The 14,781-nt window shown below is 41.1% G+C and overlaps 1 long non-coding RNA gene across 4 annotated transcripts in view; it reads left to right on the top strand.

The window, feature by feature from the left end:
- The window catches only part of LOC106097578 (selection and upkeep of intraepithelial T-cells protein 1), a 47,015-nt gene extending 34,646 nt beyond the window's left edge, over positions 1–12,369 (top strand). For all 4 annotated transcript variants that reach the window (XR_002062256.2, XR_002062255.2, XR_002062254.2 and 1 more), the window contains 3 exons: positions 313–336; positions 10,261–10,356; positions 10,547–12,369. This is a non-coding gene — a long non-coding RNA (selection and upkeep of intraepithelial T-cells protein 1). The remainder of the gene's footprint in view (positions 1–312; positions 337–10,260; positions 10,357–10,546) is intronic.
- The last annotated feature ends 2,412 nt before the right edge of the window (positions 12,370–14,781 follow it).

Here is a 14,781-nt window from a genome sequence, read left to right as displayed (position 1 = left end):
ACCTTATACAGAAGAAAATAATATATCGCGATATATATCGTTACCGCACATGCTTCAAATTATATCGCGATATGAATTTTAGGCCATATTGCCCAGCCCTAGTATAGCGTTTCTATTATATTTCTTATGAGCCTCAAACATCATTTCCTTGTGTATTCATTAATGACTGTATATTTTGTTCACTATTTGAAGATTTTACACAATATGTGTTATCCTCAGTATTCTCAGATTCATTATGTTTTCTGATATTTATGCATCTTTGTCTGCTACACATTTATAATAAGAACCTTTTGTACCTTTTTGTTTCCACAGAGAAGAGTGACTCTGCAACCCAAGGTAAAGTCCAGAATCATAATGTTGATTCATACATTACATCATTAGCTTGATGTCATTCACAGGTGGGCAGTCAGCAAGGTAAACAAACAGAAAGTATTAAGATTAGGAACCAGCACAGTGAGGAGATCAGTTAGGAAGAACATGAAGTCCTGGAACAAAATCAAACTTTTAAGACAATCTGGTCATTGGAGAGGGGTCAGAGACGACTGTTGTTACGGGTTCAAAAGTATTGGAGATGGATACAAGAGGAAAACCTAAATAACAACACTGGTCCGACCGGGTTGAGTCAAACGGTGATTTTTAATGAACACACGCGTGGGAGATGAACACTGTACGCAGACAGCATAAGATCTCAAAATGGTGGAGCATTGCTCAAACTCTTATAGCCTCTAGTGGCCCCCACCTAGTCATAAAAGCCTAAACATTCACATTCTTTCTCTCACACGGCGCCTAAGCTATGACGTTGGCTCCCTGTTTATCTGCTCCTGCTGAGATGGGGCAGAAAACCTCTCCGGTATATTCTGCTGTCTTCTAATCAGACAAATAAGATCATGACTCTCTGAAAACAGTATTTCTTATAACTCAGCCGTATAATGCATCATACAACAATATCATTCATTCACAATAAATCAGCAGTCCAATGTAATGCAAATCAGTTTAACAAATGTAATAGTTATCACCTTCTTCTAATTCAGGAGAATAATGCAAACTAAAACTACATAATATCTTCACAATCTTTAATTAGAGGTATAACATGGCATAAGGTAATATTATAATCCCACACTGTATATTTAAAAAGTCCAAAACATGTCAACATGTCATGTATGAAAAGGGGAAAAAACAGAACAAAGCGCTTGGACACTGCTAGCACGGGGCTTGCGCACAAACGCAAAGCAGGAGATGAAGCATAGCTGAATATTTCCAAACCAACTTAATTTTAAGCCAAGAAAATATGGTGAAGCATATCTTCCCTTTGGTTTCACCTGCACAAGTGCCAAGGTAGGTCTCACCTGCAGAATTGGTTTTCCCTGTGTCGGGAGCACGCGCTGGGCTCTCCAAATCACGGACAAACAGTATCTCACATTCTTGATTTTTATTTCACAAACACTTGTTGTAATGACTAACTACTCCTGACATTTTGGAGATGTTAGCTCTTTATACAGTAAAGTTACAGTGGGATACAAATAATATCAGGCTGATCCTGCCACAATTTGTTCCTCCTGTCTAAATCACGGACAAACAGCATCCTACAGTTGTTTATGTTTTTGAACACATTTTGTACAGAGAGGCATTTTTTGAAAAATGTATTGAATGCAATGTTGAATATTACTACACAGGAAAAAAACAACTACACGTAAAATCATTACACTGTGACGCCTCTGCCTTTCTAAATGGAGGGACAGTAACTGCTAGTGATGTGTCGGTCGTGAACGAAATGGCTCTTAGAGCGGAATCTTTGACGTGAACGATGCAAGCCGGCTGCTTATTGGGAACCGTGGGTTTTGTTTTGTTTTTCTCTCACCCTCTCTCTTGCACTTTTTTCCGCTTCACTCCGCATGCGAGCCTTGTGCTTTCCGCTGGGAGGAAGGGGGAGGGGGCGGTAGTTACAGTCACATTAGCGCTGGAACGGAGCGGGAGGAAGAGACAGACGCTTCATCCACACGTACCCGGGTATTTTTGAAAATGCAGATTTTTCTATGCGTTTGCACCTTTCGTCCACACGTAAACGGCGTTTTTGGTCACTGAAAAAATACCCGTGTACGTGTGGACGTAGCCTTAAAAACTCCTGCCAAGGGGGATATTTTTGAAAACTCAGTTTTTGCGTTTACGTGTGGATGAGAAAAACGGAGAAAACGCAGCGTCAAAGGTGTGCGCATTTTTTGACGTCACACTGTGCGCCAGCTTATTGTTTCGGTGAAATGAATTTCTACAATGGCAGACTTACACAAAATACTATAACTGTTACTCTCTGCAGTGTTTAAATGCTTACATATACACACACAGTTACTGTTCCTCCACACATAGGACTCAGTTCTGCTTATATGCGCCATCTTTGTTTACTCTTTTCCACCGAGGCTTCTAGACTTCTGATTGGCCAACATTTCTACACGGATAGGAATATAGCGCCACCTGCTGCTTTGGCATGTTCCTAGCAGCGTTTTCCTTCGTTTTTGGCTTTTACGTGTGGACGGGATTTTATTTAAAAACGAAAACGGAAAACCTCCGTTTTCAAAAATACCTGTGTACGTGTGGACGTAGCCAGAGAAAGAGAACCAGGGACAACAACGTCACATTAGAAACGTATAGTAATCATCCACAACTATTTTCAGTTGTGGATGATAAAGGATTCAGAAAGTTTATTCATGTAGGCCCATATGACAGAGAATGTGTATTTTCTTTTGTTTTCATATTTTAATTTATATTTAATTGTGTTGTGGTTTGCAGTGTTTTGTGTTGTTTCACTTTAAATTTGTTTAAAAGGAAAAAGCTGAAAATTTAAATAGTTACAAGTTGAAATGTAAATAGTTGGTTTTTGTATTATATGATTTATTTATTGCATTTTATGTGGAGTGAATAAATAAAAGTATATTTACGGTGGCCCCTAGAGACAAAGCACGTACAAACTCCCAAAAATGTAAAAACTTCATAGTGTATTATCCTTGTCTTTATACCAAGCTTCTTATTAAATGCACGCACACACCGATCTCTGCTCCGATTCCACTTTATTTCTCATTTTCCATTTTTTCTGGTGCTTCTTGCTCGCCGGTAGAATACACACATTGCAGCAACACAGTGCCATCTAGCGGCTGATGCAAACATAGGTCAACATGTTACATCTCCCTTCTTAAAAAAAAACAAAAAAAACAACAACAACAAAACAACTCAGGCCTGTAAAATTTGTCAGGCAACTGAAATTACGGGAATAAACATCCTGAGTAACATCCATTAATAACATAGCATTCGACTCAATACTGGCTACATCATTACCATAACAAAAAGATGCATTTAGTGACATCATTGGAACAACAAACATGTGAATAGTTTTTTTTTTGTTGTTTTTGTTTTGGTTTTTTTTAGGGCAGCGATCCGCCTGCACCCTGTACAATATTACAGGTCCAACACCTGTCTTGGTTTAGTAACACGCCCATATTGAGTCGTGTATCCCGGTGTTGTAATGTCTTTATCAGGGGGCTCCACAGGCGGGGGCTGAGAAACCACAGCGCTGTCATTGCTGTTGACTGTTGGTTGAATGGACTGCTCACCTCCTACGCTGTTTCTGCTTTCGCGGAGGTGTCGGAGGTGTCGGCGGTTACGGCGATAAACTTGTCCTGTATCTGTGGTTATGTTGTAGCTTCTGGACGTGTCGGCACAACTTGTGACCACAGCTGGTTTCCAGGAACCATCTTGTTGCCGGAACCGGACCGGTGCCCCAGGATATAGTTGAGGCAGAGGTCGGGCTGCTCTGTTGAAATAAGTCTGCTGGCGCTGCTGGCAGACTTCTCTCCTCTCACGCACTGTTTGCTGGCAAACCACTTGGGGTTCCAGCTGTTTTGGTGTTGCAGGGAGGATGGAGCGGAGTCTCCGGCTCATGAGTAGTTGTGCAGGCGACTTTAAGTTGTCCACGGGGGTGTTCCGGTATTCTAATAGGCTCAAGTAGGGATCCTTGTGTTCAGCTTTGGTCTTGTCCAGTAGTTTTTTTGCTGTCTGGACAGTCTTTTCGGCTAGGCCGTTGCTCTGTGGGTAATGGGAGCTGGTAGTGGTGTGGGTGAAACTCCATGACTTTGCGAACTGTTGGAACTTACTTGAAACATAGCACGGGCCGTTATCACTAATCACTGACTCTGGAATACCATGCCTGGCCATGGCTGACTTTAGTTTGTGGATCACTGCTTCTGCAGTGCAGCTGTGCAGTCTTTCCAACTCGAAGAATCTACTGTAGTAATCTACGATGATGATGTAGTCTTCCGAGTTCCAAGTGAACAGATCGGTGGCTATAACCTGCCACGGTCGTTCTGGTATTGCGTGTGACAGCAGGGGTTCCTTGGGGTTAGCAGCTTGTCTCTCCTGGCATGTGCTGCAGGCTCCGACTGCTTCCTCAATCTGCTTTCCCATGCCTGGCCAAAACAGAAGGTCTCTGGCTCTGTTTTTACTCTTTTCTATGCCCATATGACTGGAATGAATCCGATCTATCATGTCCTTTCTGAGCCTTTTTGGGATGATCATTTTCTCTCCTTTAAACATGATCCCGTCTATCAGTGAGATCTCATCCCTGTGGTTCCAAAACTCCTGGATGTCAGGCGGACATTGAGACCTTTTATCCAGCCATCCACTCAATGTGGTCCTTCTCAGAGTGTTGAGCTGAGGGTCCTGCGCCGTTTCGTTTCTTATCTATGAGAGTCTCCGATCACTGACAGGCATGTTGCTGAGGACTGTGTGGATCTGCGCATCCATTCCGTCACATAGTGATTTATCGTGGAACTCTATGGATTTCCGGGAGAGCGTGTCGGCTACTGGGATGTCTTTCCCTGGCTTGTGGATGATGCTGATGTTGTATTTTTGCAGCTGTAGTATCATCCTCTGTAGCCGTGGTGGTGCTGATGCTAGTGGTTTTTTGAGTATGGGCTCTAGTGGCTTGTGGTCCGATTCAATGGTCATGTGTCGACCGTACATGTACTCGTGGAACCGCTTGCAGCCAAAGAGAACAGCATACAGCTCCTTTTCTATTTGGGCATAGTTCTGCTCGGTGCTGTTAAGTGACTTGGATGCGTAGGCAACTGGTCTGCCGTCCTGCAGCATCACGGCACCGAGGCCACTTTTGGATGCGTCGACCTGGAGTCGTAGCGCTTTCTTGGGGTTGAAGAAGGAGAGAACTGGGCCTGGTTCTCTAGTGATCAGCTCCTTCATTTGTTGAAAGGATCTGTCATGGTTCTTGTCCCATACAAACTCACTGTCCAGCTTTAACAGCTGGCGGAGCGGCGCGTTTATCTCTGACAGGTGTGGGGCAAATCTTGCTAAATAATTAACCATCCCCAGCACTGTTTCCAGTTCTGCCCTGTTCTGTGGGGGTGCCATGTCTTGGACTGCTTTCACTTTTTGTGGATCTGGTTTTAGTCCTTCGTGTGACAATGTGTGACCGAAGTAACTGACCTCTTTGACGCAGATGGTGCACTTGTTGGGGTTCAGTTTTACACCTCTCTCCCTGCTGCGCTGCAGCATGGCCCTCAAGTTGCGCTCCTGTTTGGTTCCTCCGAAGACCAACACGTCGTCCACAATGGCTGCCACGCCCCTCAGGCCCTCGTAGGTCTCATGCACGCGTCGCTGGAACTCATCCTGTGCTGAGATTATGCCGAATGGCACCCTGAGGAAGCGGTACCTGCCAAATACAGTATTAAATGTGGTTAACAGAGATGATTCGTGGCTTAGCTTAATGGCCCAGTAGCCTGATCTGGCGTCCAAAACACTAAAATACTTGGCCCCAGCAAGTTTTGTGGTGACATCCTCCAAGGTGGGTAGAGGGTAGTGGGGTCTTTGTATAGCCTTGTTGAGGGGTCTGGGGTCCAGACATACTCTGAGTCTGCCTGTCTTAGGTTTTTCCACGACAACAAGTGCATTCACCCAGTCCGTAGGATCTGTGACCTTGCATATGATTTGATTCCTTTCCATGCTGTCAAGCTCGTCTTTGAGTGGAGCTCGTAGAGCGATGGGAATCCGACGAGGTGGGCTGACTGTGGGTGCGACGTCTGGGTTTACATGGAAACTGCATTCACCAGGAAATTCTCCTATCCCTTTAAATACGTCAGCATACTCGTCTAGTATTGCCTGCGAACTGGCGGTTGTCTTGTCTCTTTCCTCCGTCACTGCCATCACGATCCTGACCAGGTTTAGGTCACGGCAAGCTTTCATTGCTATTACAGGTGGGGAGCTTGTGTTAACAACATGGAATTCCAACGTGTGGGTTTTGTCTTTGTGTTTGCATTTTAGTTGGCATTTCCCTTCCACGCTGAGTGAGTGTCCCCCGTAATCCGTGAGCTTGTGTGTGACAGGCTTCAGTGTCACATGTGGGAAGAGTGTCTGGAACATGTTGGCTGGAATTGTGTTTGCTTGTGCCCCAGTGTCAACTTTAAACCTCACTGCCTGTGGGGGGAAACCAAGTTGCATCTCTGCATATGCTTGCTCATCATTTCTTCCTTCATTTTCTATGGTGATGCTATCGATGTAGAAACAGTCTTGCTCCTCATCTGTGTCCTCAGTTGTCACTTCTATATTCTCTCTCACAGTGTGTACTGATTTGAGGTGGGCTTTTGCCTGCGAAGGGAGTTTTGACCTGCATGCTCTTGCAAAATGGTTCATTTTCTTGCATTTTGCACATTGCTTTCCTTTTGCTGGGCAGATGTCTTTATTACTGTGTTGTCCGGCACAATAGCTGCAGGTTTTTAGTGTTACATTAGCGTGTTCTTTTGGTTTCACGCTTCTTGTTTGATTTTCTTGTCTGCGCGGTTTCCTGCCGATGGCGTGCACAGTTTCCTGGCCCCTGGAGTGGCCCATAGATTTTAGCTGTTGCTTTGCTAGTTCGTGTGATCGTGCTATATCTATAGCTTTCTCTAGCGTGAGCTCTGCGCCTTGGCTGAGTAGCTTTTCTCGGACGTGTGGCGAGTTAGTGGCAAATACGATGCGATCCCTGACCATTTCATCTGTATTTGGGTACCCACAGTCTTTAGCAAGCAGTTTCAGTTCTGTAATAAACTGTTCAAACGCCTCATTTTCACCCTGCATCTTTTCATGGAACTTATATCTGGCGTAGATTGGGTTAGCTTTCGGTGTGATGTAATCAGTGTACTTATCGTAGTACGTCTGAAGCTTTCGGGAGTCATCTGCAGTGAGCGTCCACGTGTTGTAGACGTCCCGTCCTTTCTCACCGACCCATAGAAGAAGGTAGCTGCATTCGTCTGCCGCCTCCTTCCCCCGAAGAGGACCAGCGAACATTAGCTCGGCGTGCTGCTTGAAACGCCGCCATGCCTCGGGCAGGTTGCTAGAGTCCCAATCCATGCGCGGTGTGGGAACGCCGTAAGCCTCCATGTCTGCGCTGTCCGACGGCGAGGGATTGCGTAGAAAACCGCTACTCTGACACCATGTATTATCCTTGTCTTTATACCAAGCTTCTTATTAAATGCACGCACACACCGATCTCTGCTCCGATTCCACTTTATTTCTCATTTTCCATTTTTTCTGGTGCTTCTTGCTCGCCGGTAGAATACACACATTGCAGCAACACAGTGCCATCTAGCGGCTGATGCAAACATAGGTCAACATGTTACACATAGCACGTAAAAATTTCATAGCACTACAAACTCCGAAACACGTACAGAACACAACAGAAGTGCTCCAGGATGCTAGGCGCGGTGTTGAGTTTTTGTTACCTAGTGGCTACACAAGCCAGGAAGTACCAACGACCGGAATTGGTGTGTGGTAGTAACAGGTAAATGAACATATTTTTTTAATTATTTGAATATATATGAGTGCTTGTGTATAAATACACAAACAATACACATATGCTTTCAATTGTGTAATTTAAGCGATCTAGGTAGCTCTGTTTTGGAAGTTCAGTTAACGCCACAAATGTGCTTTGTCTCTAGGGGCCACTGTATATATTTATATATAAACATATATAAATAAAACCACTTTTTTTACATTAGTAATTCCTTTTGAGCATAATTTTATATTATTGTTAATAATAAATTAATTAAAGCAACAAAACAACCTGAAGAGCCGGAAAGAGCCGGTTCTCTAAATAGAGCCAGAAATCCCATCACTAGTAACCAGAGGTGGGACCAAGTCATTGTTTTGTAAGTCTCAAGTCTTTATCCTCAAGTCACAAGTCAAGTCTCAAGTAATGTCAGGCAAGTCAGAGTCAAGTCTCAAGTCACTGGTGTAAAAGTCCGAGTAAAGTCACAAGTCTGAAACTTTGAATTTCAAGTCCTTTCGAGTCTTTAAAAAAAAAAAAACGAAAAAAAAGAATGTTGCAGTTATATGCTAAATGTAAATATTAGACCATGTGATTTTTAAATCTGTTTTTCTCAACACATGATGAAATAGTGAACTTAGAAAATATACACACATTGTGAAATTGCACCTCTATAAAATGCAGCTCAGTTAAACTTAGCTCCAAGAATAATTTTCACTGACAATTCTGAGATAAGCTGCATGTTATTCTTGGATGCGCTTGTAGGACCGGCTTTAAAATAGCATGACAAAAATATTATACACATTAAAACCAAACAGTATTATCAACGTAGCCTGGACAACATTTGCTAGTTAGATGAAGTCAGTTATCTCATCGTAGCAAAAGAGAAGCACTACCTACATTTTTTATGCAACTTCAACTGTCGGACAAAGTTGGAAGTTGTTCCATCTCTGTCTGTGATTCCTTTCTTGCATGTTTTGCACATTGCATTTAGTTTTTTTGTTGACTACTTCATAGTTTATGTACCTGGAAAAATAACTCCTTGCAGCATTTTTGAGCGTTTTTTTTTCTTCTTAAAAAAAAATCTGGTTAATTTGATTGGCTGTGCTACAGCTCACGCACACATACGTACGGAGTGTGGTTTGAATAAATGAATGAATGAATGAATTGAACTAATGATGCACACTTTCTATATAATATGCGTATTAAATTTTAGATTTGGGGTGAAATATCAAGTCTTTTCAAGTAAACCGGTTCAAGTCCAATTCAAGTCCCAGGTCATTAGTGTAAACGTCCAAGTCAAGTCACAAGTCTTAGAACATCTTTTCAAGTCAAATCTAAAGTCATAAAATTAATGACTCGAGTCTGACTCGAGTCCACACCTCTGCTAGTAACTGCATCTGTATGTAAGCGTGTAAAACCTGCAGATAGTCAGATTAACAGTATTTTGTCTCTGTCTGCTATTCTGCAATTCATCTCATGTAAACAATAATGTGGCGCACAGCGTGACGTGAAAAAAGGCACATACCTTTGACATTGCGTGACGAACTCTGTATTCCTCGTCCACACATAAACACAAAAAAGGAGTTTTAAAAAATTTACGTTTACGTTTACGTGTGGACGAAACAGCTGCATTTTCAAAAACACCCGTGTAGGTGCGGACATAGCGTAAAAGAGTTAGTAGTTTATTTTATTACTACCTGTACTTTATTGCAGATTACTTGTATTTGCTTAATTGTTTACTAAATGTTTGAGGTGTGAAATAAAACGCAATGGAGCAAAAGCTGTGTATTTGTTGAAGAATAACTCTCAGCCTTTGGTAAATATGTCAAACACATTTTCAGGAAGGGTCACTTCACTGCACTCTCATATAGTTTAGTTTGAGAGTTAGTGCTCAGTGTCAGCGTGTTCATCAGAAGAGCCAACAGTTTTTCAAAAGTTTTTGCAAAAGAAGATTTGTTTTCATGGAGGTAGAAACTGGTGTAACAGCATTGAAAAGTAAATGACTCACAGGAACAGTGAAGTGTTAGTGTCTGAAAACAGGTTTAATCCTAACAGCTTAAACTAAATCTTTAATTTGGTGCTTCATTTTACACACAGCGTGTTTTCAGCCTTTATTTATTCTGGATTTTTCTACAGGATGATAAAAATAGATCATATTAAAGTCGATCTATAAAAATGTGTTTTTAGAAGTAATGTTAAGGAAAGGAGGCTCAGCAGGAGGAAAGCAGGAGTCTCTGAGCAGCAGCCCAGAGATTCAAACATCCTTCATAGAGGAGGAAGCTCCAACATCATCGTCCTCACAGCTCAGAGCAGAACCAGAACCAGCCTGTTAGCTGTGGAGACGAGCAGCAGGAAACAGGAAGTTAGATCCATCACTAAGCTCGCTGTTTAAACCTGCTGTTTGTTCCTGACATGCAGTCACAGTCTGAGTTGCACCAATGTTTTCTCTTCTGTTTCAGGGTTTCCTGTATGGGCTGCCATACTCATCGGTGTTCTTGTTGTTGTTATTGTTGTTGGTGTTGTGCTTAAGGTTAAAGGCTACTGTTTGAAGAAAGGTGAGTTTTACTGATGTACTATATCAACATTCATCATTGTTGGCAGGAACATCAAACATTCTTTATAACTCCCTTATGTTAGATCTTAACCTTTAATTTATGTCAAAGAAGATAAACACTTTGTTTCTATTCACTCAGTGTGTGACCATTGTAGTTGTGTTTCTTAAATATTTTCACTTTGTTCCTGCAGGTAGGCCTCCGCACAGAGAGTCCTTTCACCTATGACCCATCTAAAGACATTATTCATAGTTGAAACCTGTTTTTGTTTTTTTGTCTTTGATTCAGCTGAGAGTTGAATCACAACAGGACATGTTGGCTCTTTTTTTGTTGTGCGACTTTTCTCTGGTTTCTAATGAAAAAACATTTTGAGTTAACTCTGTTCATCTTGGCTCTGGACGCTCCCTCAGAGAGAGGACGTGTCAAGAATTTTGACTCAAAGGTTAAAATAATGTAAATTTTTACTCTCCAACATCACAGAGTACTTCAGAGTCAAACCTGAACATCACCCAAACTGTCACAGTCCAACCTTCACTCTCCATCACATTCATGGTTTAAAATTACACGACTGTTTCTTCTACCTGCATCTTTCACATCCTCACCAAGTTTGAAAGGTTCACACTGTTCTGTGTATATATTTCATTATCATTATTCATCATATTTAGATGTCGGACTGTTGTTGTCCTCATATAAGGAAATATGATCTATAATTAATAACGTACTTCCATCCTTTTTATTTTTACTTTTAACTTTTATTTCCTCCAAAGTTAAAGAGTTTCTGTGTTGTTGAAAATAAAATAGAAAAAAATACAATTTTAAAACAGTCACATTTCCACCATTTCAACTTTAATTTGATCATTTACTCATCTCAGTGTTTCCTCTCCTGCTGCAGTTTCATGGCTCCTCCTAACTCCTTTCCCATTTTCAGTGCAGCTTTATAAATAATTCACTAAACAAAGTTTCTCTGAGGTTCATGTTTTTCATGAGGACAGTGATGGTTTGTTTTCATCATAACAGATTAAAATAATTGGAACTCCAAAAAACTGTCCCCTTTGAAGACGATACAGTTTATTATCTGGATCAGTAAAAAGAAAAATAATGAGACAAGCAAATTTAAAAATGGCCCAAAGTAAAACCTTAACTCTAAATTTAGGACTTAAAGTATCAAGTTTCTATTATGTTTCATATTCAGTCAAAAGCTGTCATGCAAATGATAAATGACAAATGATATGAGAAACGTTTCAGCTCATATTTAACTCAGTCTAGTTGAACATGTGCACTCATGTTTTACTGTAAATTAATATTTAGCAGATAGAAAAAATGATGATTTTCATTTTGAGAATATTTTTACTTACGCTTAAACTCTAATATAATATGTTGTTTTTGGTTAGTTGATTTTTTTCTCAAATTGTATTTTTGCTGTTAACTGTTTTATTCATGGCATTTGACAGAAAGCTTAAGAGCACACAAACCTGAATAAAAAACTGTGTGTGTGTGTGTTTGTGTGTGCGTGTTTCGCTAAATGTTTATAAAGTGAGAAGATGTTTTTCATGGTTTTTAGTCAAATTCCAGAATGATTCTTATTTTGCAGCAGCTGTGCTTTGATAAAAGATGTTTAGCTACAGATTGAATGTCAGTGCAAAGCTAAAGTGTTGCTCAGTATTAGCAGGAAGCTGTTGCACTTCAGTGTTTTTATCCTGAACTGGCCGAGGAAATCAATGGGTGTTAGTCTCTAATGTGTGAAATTAATATCAAACATTAGATTGAATGAAAAGTGCAAACATGACTGTTTGTTCAATCTCAGGGACTTTGGTCATTTTTATTAATATTTTGGCTGTAACTAGTTTAACATCAGTATAAATGTGAGGTAGAAGGAGCCGTCAGTCAGGAAACAACACTGTGCTGTAGAAACATGCATGAAACTTTTTTTTTCACATAATTTTTTCACTGTGCATTTGTTGGTTCAAATATAAAGTAAAATAAACAGGTGATCAGAGGATCAGTGGATTTGTTAAATGTCGTCACAGAGAATGTTTGTTCACACATGATGGCAGATCCAAAGAGAGGAAACATCTTTCTGAACTTGTCTCCTTATGTGGGGAAAGTTCTCCTCTTTGAGGGAATAAAAATCTAGCATGAATCAAAAGTGCAACCAGCTGTTTCTCCCCTTGATGAACTTAAATATTTTATTCACAGCATCAACATCATGGCTCATGTTAGCACTGACTTATGCCTCCTGGTAGTGAAGGCCAGCTTTTAAAAAGGGTTCATTACTCGTTGGGGACATCTGGTGAACAAAAATATGAAGAGCAGCTTGAATCAACAACTAAAAATGAAGTGCTTTGTTATGATGGCCCACTCTATGAGACGAGGATGTGTGATATCAGACTTCTGCTGTGGTGCTTTGAACATGTGAAAAAATAATGTTTATTTGATTAATAAATAATTTTGATTATTAATAAATAAATAAATGTAGTAATAGATAACATAATAGATAAAAGACATTATGTATAATACTGTACAACACAAAAAAGATAAGGACTGGATGTCTGCAATGACCTCGATGACATTTTCATAGAGGTCTAGGAAAAGTGAGTAGGAGAGTAGATAAGGACATAGGAAAGTGAAGAGTTGTGTGCTGAGAACTGGACCAACCTTATGCTCGTCTCTCTTAAATATGATGATGGATGTCTGCAGTGTTGAAACTACAATATGCAGAAAATGGGCTACAAAATGCGCATCTTACACTGCTACTGCATGTTCTTTTTTATGGAGGTCAAATAAACGAGGACAGCCTGTTAAACATAAAAAGAACATTTAGGGCCAGATTAACGTCTCCAGCAGCAGAAATTCTTCTTTCAATTGTTAAAAATCTGCTGGATTTACTGATGGCTCAGTGTTTTGTGACTGACAGTCTGGCCTTATGCCTTATGTATTTGTAAGGACCTACAGAAAAACTGTTAGAGCATTCAGGAGCAGTAATCTGACACCAGGCAGCACAAAGCAGTAACAGTCACTCGAGGACACCAAAGGAACGTCACTAACTTTAAAGCTGATATATATAATCGGCACAATGACACTTTTAATATCCATAGTTTGTACACAACTAATAAACACACTTACTGGTTTGAATTTACAGACATTCAGCACAAAGATTAGCAACCACTAAAGCTCAACTACAGAACCTGATCAGGATAGGACTGGCCAATCAGGCCTGAGGATCGTTTTGGGAAAGCAAGTCGATCAACAAAGACTTCACAGACCACACTGACTGTGCACTTTTGCTTTCTCTCTCTGTTTTGGTGATGCAGACAGGATGAACCAGGTTGAGCTCATATAAACAAAGATGGGGGAGTTAGAGATTGAAAAGAGATAAGTGACAGAGATGAGGTCAGTCAGGAGCTGAAACAGGACCAGCTTGTTTTACTTTGTTGGAGCTCAGGATCAGAGTCAGTGTGAAGTTTGTGTCAAGGTTTTAAAAACTGTTGCCTGATGCTTGACGTTCTATTTAACTCAAGCTAGTACTGGGAGCCAGGGATCCAAATGGCGCCCAATTCACAAGGCACCAAACTCCCAAGGCCCCCTCCTGAGGTAGATGGGCCCACGGGAAGATGGACCTATGTAACATTAGGCTGGGCCCAGCTGGGCCATGGGATAAGGCCTGACTCATCCTCCAGCCTTTACACAAAGCCTGAACCTTTGATTATTTAGGGGTTGACATAGAGGTTGTCTGAACCACTCTTTGTCTGGCTCCTTACCCAAGACAAACCACCAGGGACAAACTGCCCCCAACAACAATGTTCTGAGGATCACTGTAAAGGACAAACGGCTCCACCACAATAAGGTGATGATTCAGAGACGCTGTAGTGATATGTTGTGGTGAAGAGAGAACTGAGCATAAAAGTGAAGTTGATGGTTTACCGATCAGTCTATGTTCCTATCCTCACCTTTGTTCATGAGCAGTGACAAGAAGGAATGATGTCACAGAAGTGACAGAAATTAGTTTCCTAAGGGGTGATAGACTCGTCCTTAGAGAGAGCTACTGCTCCACATCACCCCATGAGGAGTAGCACCCCTTCAAAAAGCCAATGAAGTTAGAGCATCTCACTAGGATGTGCCCTGGACACTTTACACCGAGTGGTTTTGAGCATCTTCTAATAGGAGGAAATTCAAGACCAAAAAATATATATAAATACGTGGGATTATATCTGTTGGCTGGCTTGGGAATGACCTGGTGTCCCCGTGAACTGGAAGAGCTGACCAGGGTGAGGACTTCACATTTCTGATCTCAATTACTGTCTCAGTCCATCCAATTGTACGTGGCCACACTGGGCATCCCTATAGAAGGACCAATAAAACCCACAGAAATCCCAGTATGAAAGATTATTTAAAAGGCCCAAAAATCAACTTCCAGGATATCATCAACAG

The sequence above is a fragment of the Oreochromis niloticus genome, linkage group LG5 (assembly GCF_001858045.2).
Source record: "Oreochromis niloticus isolate F11D_XX linkage group LG5, O_niloticus_UMD_NMBU, whole genome shotgun sequence".
NCBI lineage: Eukaryota > Metazoa > Chordata > Actinopteri > Cichliformes > Cichlidae > Oreochromis > Oreochromis niloticus.
This window is presented reverse-complemented; position numbering and strand designations above follow the sequence as displayed.